The following is a 10765-nucleotide window of genomic DNA, read 5'->3' as shown; positions in this document are numbered from 1 at the left end:
AAGACCGTTGGGTGTAAGTGGATCTTCAAGAAGAAGACCGACGTGGATGGAAAGGTACACACATATAAAGCGCGATTGGTTGCGAAGGGCTTTACTTAAACTCCCGGAGTTGACTATGAAGAGACCTTCTCACCAGTTGCGAAGATGAAATCTATTAGAGTGATGCTAGCTATTGCCGCATTTCATGATTATGAGATTTGGAAAATGGATGTCAAGACCGCTTTCCTTAATGGAAAGTTGGCTGAGGATGTTTACATGGCTCAGCCAGAAGGGTTTGTGGATCCGAAGCATCCGAATAGAGTGTGTAAGCTTGAGAAGTCCATTTATGGACTTAAGCAAGCATCTCGCAGATGGAATCTCTGCTTCGATGAGAAAGTCAAAGAGTTTGGATTTGTACAAAGCGAAGATGAGTAGTGTGTATATGTCAAAGCCAGTGGGAGTATAGTAAGCTTTCTAGTTTTATATGTCGATGACATATTACTCTTAGGAAACGACATCCCGACTTTGCAGGAGGTTAAGTCCTGGCTCGGGAAGTGCTTCGCTATGAAGGACCTCGGAGAAGCTACTTACATTTTGGGAATAAGGATAGTAAGAGAAAGAAGTAAGAGACTAATTGGACTTAGTCAGAACACTTACTTAGAGAAAGTACTAAAATGTTTTAGTATGGAAAACTCGAAGAAGGGAGAATTACCGATACAAAGCAATGCCAAATTGAGTAAGACTCAAAGTCTGAGTACCGAAGCTGAGATAGCTGAAATGATCCGAGTTCCATACGCTTCCGAAGTTGGCTCAATCATGTACGCTATGACTTGTACTCGCCCTGATGTAGCCTTTGCTTTGAGCATGGTTAGTAGATATCAAGGGAACCCTGGCAGAGCACATTGAATTGCTGTGAAGAATATCCTTAATTACCTTCGGAGGAAGAAGGAATGGTTTTTAGTCCTCGGAGGGAGTGATGACTTGAAGGTGCGAGGGTACAATGACGCCAGCTTCCAAACCGATAGGGACAACTATCGTTCGCAATCGGGCTGGGTCTTTACCCTAAATGGAGGAACAGTGACTTGGAAGAGTTCCAAACAGGAAACAGTAGCTGATTCAACATGCGAATCAGAGTACATAGCAGTGAGCGAAGCGTCAAAGGAGGCAATATGGCTGAAGAACTTCATTGGTGACCTTGGAGTTGTACCCGCCATAAAGGAGCCCATGTAGATTTTCTGTGATAATAAAGGAGCGGTTGCCTTGACCAAAGAACCGAGGGATCATGGTAGATCTTGACATATCGACAGAAAATATCACTTCATCAGACATCGTGTAGAAACGTGTAATAGATAAATGTAATTGACATTTGATGATTAAATAAAGGAGTTTTATTTATAAGTAAAGCTACTGTCATATGTTAATTGTTTAACTATTGTTTCAATTTTTGCATGTTTTGACTTCCAGCATAATTGAGTTTATTAGGAATAATCGAATTATTCAAATTGTCCACAATCGTTCATGTGTTGGAAGTAGATATGAATGAAGATTGTCATGAATTAGTGCGTAGATTGTCTAAATGGTATTAGACATAACAAAGGGTTACTGCGACGCTCATGAGTGCTTATGAACTGGTTTTGAGCATTGGAATAAAACCGCGCTTGCTGGAATCAACGTATGGAATATGATATATAAGAGGTGATCGCAAGACGATAATATCATATAGTCTTAAAACCTAGATATATGGTTTATTATTTGTAATTGATTGTACATTGATAATGCGAAAACGCATTGGTAACTTAATGTTATAAAACGCATTGTTGTGTATAGTTGATTATTGAATAAGTAAATGCATATAAGTCGAAGTTTATCTGTAAATTTTATCCTAAGAGGGTAGAAGAGATATCTCGGCCGCTCGATGATTTGATTTGACTTATGTGTCGGGCCCGGTCAGAACTAAATTGATGTGTTCGATTAAGTTCTATGTCAAATAAATCGGAGATCGAGAAACCTAAATGCTTGACTAATCATTCCATAGAATTGTCAGCATGATATCTAACAGAGGACTGTACGATCCCTTATCTAGAGGACAGGTAACTGATAAGATCAGAGTTTGACAGCATCTTTGAGAGCTACGATTGCTAATCGGGTTGCACGTTACATTTGTGGTTACTAGACTTATCCAAGTGGGAGACTGTTGGATTAGTGTCTAAGCCCGTAACCATATTTGGTAAGTACTTGACCCGGTTGTGCATGGTCCTTTTGGGTTGCCTTCACCAAAGCAACTTGACTGGAGAAATTAAATAGAGAGAGAGGTTATTGTGATTTATTAATATGTTATAAGAATAATATATTAAAGGAAAAATCATATTTGTTTAATTAATATTGGTCAATAATTAATTAGGAATTAATTTTGTTATCAAGTGTAATTAATTAAACTAGAGGGGCTGAATTGTAATTATAGGATAGTTGCAAGATAGGGCAATATTTATCCTTGTTAAAGGATGGACGAATTCAAGGATAAGGATATCCTTAAAATCGTCCAAGGATAAGAGGATAAGGGTTTTTCAAGGCTTATCTTATGGTTGCTTGGTGGGCAAGCAACTGGATAAGGATAAGGACTGAAACCCTAATCTAAACCCTATATAAAGACCCCTAGGCCTTTAGAATTCGTGTACATGCTCCTAAGAGGTCCCAAGGATGAATTACATCTCCTCCCTCCTCTATATTAAGACTCTCCAATTGCTTGTGGTGTTTGTGAGCCATTGGAGGCACTACACTTGTGGTGCTTGCTTTCAAGACTTAGGATTTGAAGATTTAAGTTGTTATTGCAATATAACAACAAGAGGTATGTAATCCAACCTTGTATGTTAATTTCAAAAATAGCAATGCACATTAGGGTTTTATTCTTGTGTACATAATGTTGTGTATCTAATAGTGAAAACATAGATCCAAACTAGGGTTGCATGCACACTTAGGATTGTTTGTATAAAACCCATCAAATGGCGGATCACGGTAGCGGCCACCACCTTATGGTGGTGGTTTGAGTTTCTTTTCATTAATCTTTTGGAAATTACAGTTACAATGCTTTACTCAAGGATAAACACACACTAACTAACTAACACACACACACACAACCACACCGTGGTGGCCGACGGTGGTGCTTGGCGGCAGCCATCACCTCACGGTGGTAGTGGTTTTTCCTGAGAAATCCGGCTAAACAAAACCCCCACTACACTGAAATGAACACAAAAATGCACTCTTTTCCCGGAACAGTAACACGGCCACCCACCTGGTGGCGTACATGGAACAGTGGGAATGAGTCTTCACCGACAGCAAGACCCTGATGACATATCATGGGGAGGCGGCAGCGTCGGCGTTGGAGGCTTCATCTGGTCGGAAAAACGAGAGAGGCATCGGGTGGCGGCTGATTCCCCACTAGGGTTAGGGTTTGGGAGTGATAAGGTGACGGGAAGGATGGTTATCTGGTATATCCCGCTCCTACACAAACTTCCATTCACTTTTGTCACATATAGCCCCTCCTTATTAGTTCCTCTTTAAATTGAATCCACTACTTACACTTTAACTCCTTCCTTCATGACTTTATTTCAAATTAAACCCAGAATTACCAAATCACTCTCAACTTCCAACATTCTTTACTAACTAACCCGTGAATTACAATTCATCCCTCAACTTCTTTAATTATAACTTTTAACTCCTCGAACTAACGCGTTGCTCATTTATTCTTGATTTTAGGGCTTCTATACATTTATTTATTTATTTTAGGCCACCATTCGTTCACTAATTTATTTATTTAACTAATAAATAAATGGGTGTTACAACTCTCTCCCACTTAAATTAGATTTCGTCCTCGAAATCACTCCTTACTATTTCTTATATGCCAAACCACTTCTAGTAACATGATCACCGTTTTGGGCACATCCTATCCTTCCCAGGGTAGTTGTGACCAATCTTCGCAAAGCCCTAATATCCTCAGATGAACGAATTCCTCACTACAAGATCACATCCACTTCGTCTGAAATCTGTTGCCTTGAGATAGTCTGATTCCGTGACAGACCACTCATACTGAATCATTATCGTTGAATCCAGTCCGTTCATCCCACAAATGACTATTCAACTTCTGATCACTCGCGGTTCCCACTATAAAACAGGTTCACAGACCCAGTTATCCCTGCAGATTACTTATACTTGGCCAAGGCTCAGCTGATCCCGCTGTGAGTGACTTACCACTTCCCAATCAACCAGCAATTTCGTTTGTATTTGCAACCTGAAATGCAAATACTAATGTTGCCCAAACGCTGAAACTTCCCGAACACTGAGCTGACTGAAGCAGTATGCTGCCACATGGATGCTTCCCACAAGCTACCGAGACCTCCTAGGTCTCAATTCACTCGCCAATCATCTGAAATATCGGGTTCCGGACCGGCTGCGGAGCCAAAGGACTCCTACTTAGTCGCCTCACACGACTTCTGAACGAAATCCTCCTCTGGAACTAGTTGCAACTAGTTATCATTCCACTGTGACTCTAACAACCTTCTGATCTAACCGATCAGATCCATACGTCGAATCCTGTCATCATCAAATCCAAGGCCGGAAGTGATTGCTACCTGACCAATGGTAGCCTTATCTCACATGCAATCTTGTACAGTCCATTGCTTTCCTGATCTCGTAACTATAGTGACGCTCCTACAGTTTTATCACTGGCTCAACCAGATCTAATCCATTCGGGTAATTCCGAAATCCAATCCGTGGATTTCCTTATCCTCACTGCTGCACTCGAACTGGTGGGTACTACTGTTCCTCCCGCATTCTAACAACACGCTCATGCCATCTATCAACCTAGTGAATGCTACGGCTACACTCACAGACTTACACCACTCTACCACTATCTAGCTGCTAGTGAATGCTACAGCTACACCCGCAGACTTACAACACTCTGGTACTATCTGGTTGCTAGTGAATGCTACGGCTACACCCGTAGACTTGCAATACTCTAACACTATCTGACTGCCTGGTGAATGCTACGGCTACACCCGCAGACTTACAACACCCTAACACTATCTGCCAACCTGGTGAATGCTACGACTACACCCGCAGACTTACAACACCCCTCACACTATCTGCTGCTAGTGAGTGCTACGACTACACCCGTAGACTTATAACACTTTCTGTGCTAACTGACCGCTAGTGAATGCTACGGCTACCCCCGTAGTCTTACAACACTTTCCATACTATCTGACTGCTAGTGAATGCTACGGCTACCCCCGTTGTCTTACAACACTTTCCTAACCGGATCGAACACGCACTCGACCTAACCCTCAACTGAACTCGAGTCCTAACCGGAACTCTAACATGGTTCCCGAAACCTGCTATCACGTGACCCCACTGTATCAGTACCGTACCCATGCCCGTGATCAAAGCGTCACAGTAAACCACGAAATCATCTACACCCTCTAGCAGGGTGAGAATCGGTGCCTCGCATAACCGCTGTCTGAGAGTTTCGAAGGCTGTCTGCTGCTCAGGCCCCCAACGAAATGTCACCGACTTCTTGGTCAATCGGGTCAAAGGAACCTCAATCTCGGAGAAGTCCCGTATAAATCTCTGGTAATAACCCGCTATACCCAGGGAATTCCGAATCTCAGATGGAGACCTCAGAATCTCCCACTGCATCATGACCTCTATCTTGGCCGAATCGACTAGAATACCCTTCTGGTTGACAAGGTGGCCAAGAGATTGCACCTTGCGCAACCAGAACTCATAGTTGGAGAACCTTATAAAAAGTCTCTCTCCCACTTAGATTCGACTAAGTCTTCACATTACATGAGAATTAAAGGATTCCCAATCCTTCTCGCTTTCTAATATCCCACTTATGACAACCTGTGCCTGCCAATGCTAGCGCTTAATCGCCGATTAAACCTTGAGATCTCCCATCCTCGAAAATCTCGATGAGTACTCTTGAAATCTGATCCAGTCTGACACCTCAATCCATCTAACATGCTGTCAATTGAAGACCTTAATCTTCACTCTAGCTGACGAATCCTCGTTCCCACTCCCAATCTTGCAGTACCACTGAACTCTAACCGAACACAGCCCATGCGAAAACACAATTCTCTTGAACAACCAATGACCAACCACTTATGCATCTAACACCCACGACTGACACTACCCTCTTCATGTAACCAGTTATGTCCTAGCAACGGTAGTGCATTGAGCTCCAAAGTTCACCCATAAACAATCGTCGACCATTCGTGAACCAAGATAGGATCACTGAACGTTGACTTCACTGGAGAACTATCACTCCAACCCTGATCGAGTATTCTCTAAATAATACTCATGCATAGATCCCGACAAGGATCCAAAATGATAACGGTACGCGTAGAACCCACTCCGCAAGATACGTCCCTCTATAGGTTCATCAAGGACCTTTCGGCATGCAAGATGGCATATACGGTCCTTGATAACCAAACACTAGTAGAAAATTGACTCGAGATCCGACTTATCCAAACTCGCTCACAATTCCAAAGCGATACGTATTCTCAACATCCATCTAGTAGTAGTAAAAGATGACATCCTCGCAACATCTGGAGGAATCCTAATCACCTCCAGCTGACATGATCAACCCTGCCACACCTGTAGCAGCCTAAACCCTTGGAGTGGCAAACTCGCTCGTGTACTCTCTCGTACGCATTGCACTGACTCCGACCTTGCTGGCCTTTCACCCGATGATCGGAGGTGACGGGTCTCTTCCCGTGACCCTCAACTATACACACCTGGCACAAACCTCTCTTCTCAAAGCGCCCCAAATCGATCTCGCATCTGCAACTTCTTGGAAATCATATCCTTCAGGGTCTGACACCCTGCCACGCTCACTATCTCGCTTGCCAGTGGCTAAGCTGCAACAACTGGAACATCCTCTGTCCCCAAACTGGGTCATGAACTCTTCCCTGAAGCTTCTTAGATTCTCCAAGACTCTCACTGATTTGAGTATGGATCATGTGCTTTCAGTATTACAAGCCCAATACTACCTTCCACACATATCCATACTTTCCTCAACAATCCTACCGAATCCTCCAAGTCACTTCCTCAAACTGGGACACCCAAGTCTCACTGAACCTCACTACTAACTCACTGAAGTATATCCTAGGCTTCCCTAGGTTCTCGAACTCACCCAATCCTCAGCTGCTGAAAGATTCCCAGTAATGTCAACTAGCTACCTCATGAATATAGCCACATGCAACAGAGATCAGATAATCCTTCGAGTAAAAGACTCATCCCTAGAACGGTTAGACTCAAACGAGAGCTGTGCAATAGGGTCAAATTTATCACTCTGAGATTATCCATCCTGTGCCACATGTGACTTAGCATATTCACTTAATAGCTAGCTCACATTACTAAGAGTCCTACAAAGCACAAAGCAAGCAACATTCGGACAATGGAAAATCTAACCATCATACTCTAATCAAACCTTTCTATACTCTAATCAGGAGTTTGTACATGTAATTCCAAGGCTCATACAATCAAGCATAACCTAAACAGGCTATCCTATCACTGACTGATCAGTACTAGCATGCAAGTCTACAAGCACATATAATAGGCATATAAGGCATCCTCCTAGATCCTTAGCCCTAATCTAGCATGCAATTCTCATAATCATATCATAGCATAACATAACATAACATGTATGGGTATCTTGGGGAAAAACTTACTTGAGCTCGGCCGATTGCACGCACCACACACTTTGTTCTTCTCAAAGTTCTTTTCTCTTTCCAGATTCTTTTCAACTCCTTTTTATAAAATGGTTTTACTTTTGAAAATTTTCATACCAAGCCCTTAGTTTGAGTTCAGACACACCCGAGAGTATGTCCGAATCCCTCAAACCAAGGCTCTGATACCAACTTGTAACATCCCAAAATTCAAGGCCAAAAATTTCGTTTTGATTAAGTTATAATATAAAACCATCAGTAAGAAAACATACATCTTCATATCTCATGTCAAAACCAAAGTGTCAATAATCAAGGCATTTTATCATAAAACCATATCAGAGTGTAATCCCAAAGATCTCATGTGCGGAAAACATAGTGTGATGCACTGCGATCCAACCGACTCCTTTCCTTCGAAAATGAGTACCTGAAACCAAAACTGTAAACCGTAAGCACGAAGCTTAGTGAGTTCCCCCATCATACCACATAACATACAATCATATAATGAACAGCTAGGAGATACTGGCCTCGCCCACACTCATGGAGATATGGGCCTCGCCCACACTCAGCTACTAAACCATAACATACAAGTATATACAATCATATAATGAACAACTAGGAGATACGGGCCTCGCCCACACTCATGGAGATACGGGCCTCGCCCACACTCCACTAGCTGGGAGATACGGGCCTCGCCCACACTCCACTATCTCTAAGATACGGGCCTCGCCCACACTCAACTACTAAACCATAACATACAAGTATCACACAGACAACGAGTATAAACAATTTTATCATACAATAATATATCATAATCAAACTCAACTATGAGATACGGGCTCTGCCCACACTCCAATACTAACGTATCATCTATACGGGTCAGCCTTGGTGCCTTAGACCCGTTCCTACTGGAAGGAAACTCACCTAACACTGCTGAAGTCATGTAGACACAATCCCACATTGTTGAAGTCCCGCAGACTCAACCCCAGTTGCTGGCTGACAGATTCCCGAATTGTCAACACTAAAATAACACCCAATTAATAATTGGGTCCCAATACATAACGATAAGTACATTTTTTTTTGGGTAATTACTAGATTACCCATAGCTTGGCTTATTCAAGCCCAATGCCCAAACCATAGGCCCAAAGTCAATTAGGAATCAAAGCCTAACACGCCCAATTTTCCAAATTGAGCCTAGGCCTATACATGGTCTCATTCTAAGGCCCAACTTCATATAATCATTAAGGCCCAAACTATGGCCCATCTATGGCCCAATTTTCCAAATTGGGCCCAAGCCCCTTACATGGGCCTTACCCTAGGCCAATTAAATTACACTAGACCATTTGCTTGATCTTGGATAGCCCATTTAATAACCCAGTCATCAAGGCACAATAGAAAGGCCTAACAATAAACCCAAATGAAATTAGGGTTTCACATAAAATGATGATTAGGGTTAAGTTTCCTACTTAACCCATTAAGGACTTAATCCATTAAGTCCAATATTGCTTAGATTAATTTCCGCCAATGATTATTATTTAAAATTCCAAGTTATTAAATAATTCCCGTGTGTGTCCTGATAATTTCTCAAATATTAGGATTTTCTCAATTAGCCCATTAAGGACTTAGTCCATTAAGTCCTTTACTCTACTAGATAAATGGTATGGGATAATTTGGGCTTAATTCACAATCCAATTGCAATGGCCCACAAGTGGCCCAATAAGTCTAAGGCCCAATACTCATAATTAGGGTTTTCCACCCAAACATGGCCCAATAGGACCAAAACCAATCTCTAAGCCCATTAGGGTTTGCTAGCGGGGCACCACCCACTACCACCTCGGGTATTGGTGGTTAATGGCGGCTCACGGTGGCGGTTTGAGTTTCTTTTCATTAATCTTTTAGAAATTACAATTACAATGCTTTACTCAAAGGATAAACACACACTAACTAACTTACTAACTAACACACACACATACAACCACACCGTGGTGGCCGACGGCGGTGCTTGGCGGCAGCCACCACCTCACGATGGTGGTGGTGGTTTTTCCTGAGAAATCCAGCTAAACAAAACCCCCACTATACTGAAATGAACACACACAGTACTATTTTCCTGGAACAGTAACACAGCCACCCACCTGGTGGCGTACATGGCGGTGAAGGCGCGAGATGGCGACAACTTTGCTTTGACAGCTACCAGCTCACGGTGGTGGCGGCGTTTCCTCTTGATCCACTGCCCAAAAACACTTCAACCTCGCTTAACATGTCGATTGGTGCAAGGTGATTCATCCATGCTGGCAACGGAGGCTCACAGTGGTTTTCCGACTCCATTCGACGCCGACAGCAAGAGCTGGGAGTAGAAGAAGAAAGGGAGGCGAAGAAATGAAAGCATCGACCGATTGTCGTCGCCCCGAGCCTCGGAGACTTCCTTTGCAGCGCTAAACATCTTCGATCGAAGGTTGGTTACGGTCCGACCACTCTATCTCATTCACAACGATGGCCCGAGCTTCGCATCCCACGTCTTCTTCGGCCCTCGTCTTGGCGGTCCTCAACTCTTACATCGGTTGCAATGGAACAGTGGGAGTGATTCTTCACCGACAACAAGACCTTGATGACATATCAATGGGGAGGCGGCAACGTCGGCGTTTGAGGCTTCATCTGGTCGGAAAAACGAGAGAGGCATTGGGTGGCGGCTGATTCCCCACTAGGGTTAGGGTTTGGGAGTGATAAGGTGACGGGAAGGATGGTTATCGGGTATATCCCGCTCCCACACAAACTTCCATTCACTTTTGTCACATATAGCCCTCCTTATTAGTTCCTCTTTAAATTGAATCCAATCCTTACAGTTTAACCCCTTCCTTCATGACTTTATTTCAAATTAACCCGTGAATTAAAATTCATCCCTCAACTTCTATAATTATAACTTTTAACTCCTCGAACTAACGCCTTGCTCATTTATTCTTGATTTTAGGGTTTCTATACATTTATTTATTTATTTTAGGCTACCATTCGTTCACTAATTTATTTATTTAACTAATAAATAAACGGGTGTTACATTTTGGTTTTGGGTACTC

The sequence above is a fragment of the Lactuca sativa genome, chromosome 1, assembly GCF_002870075.4.
Source record: "Lactuca sativa cultivar Salinas chromosome 1, Lsat_Salinas_v11, whole genome shotgun sequence".
Taxonomy (NCBI): domain Eukaryota; kingdom Viridiplantae; phylum Streptophyta; class Magnoliopsida; order Asterales; family Asteraceae; genus Lactuca; species Lactuca sativa.
The sequence above is the reverse complement of the archived record's forward strand: the minus strand, read 5'-3'. Positions refer to the sequence as shown.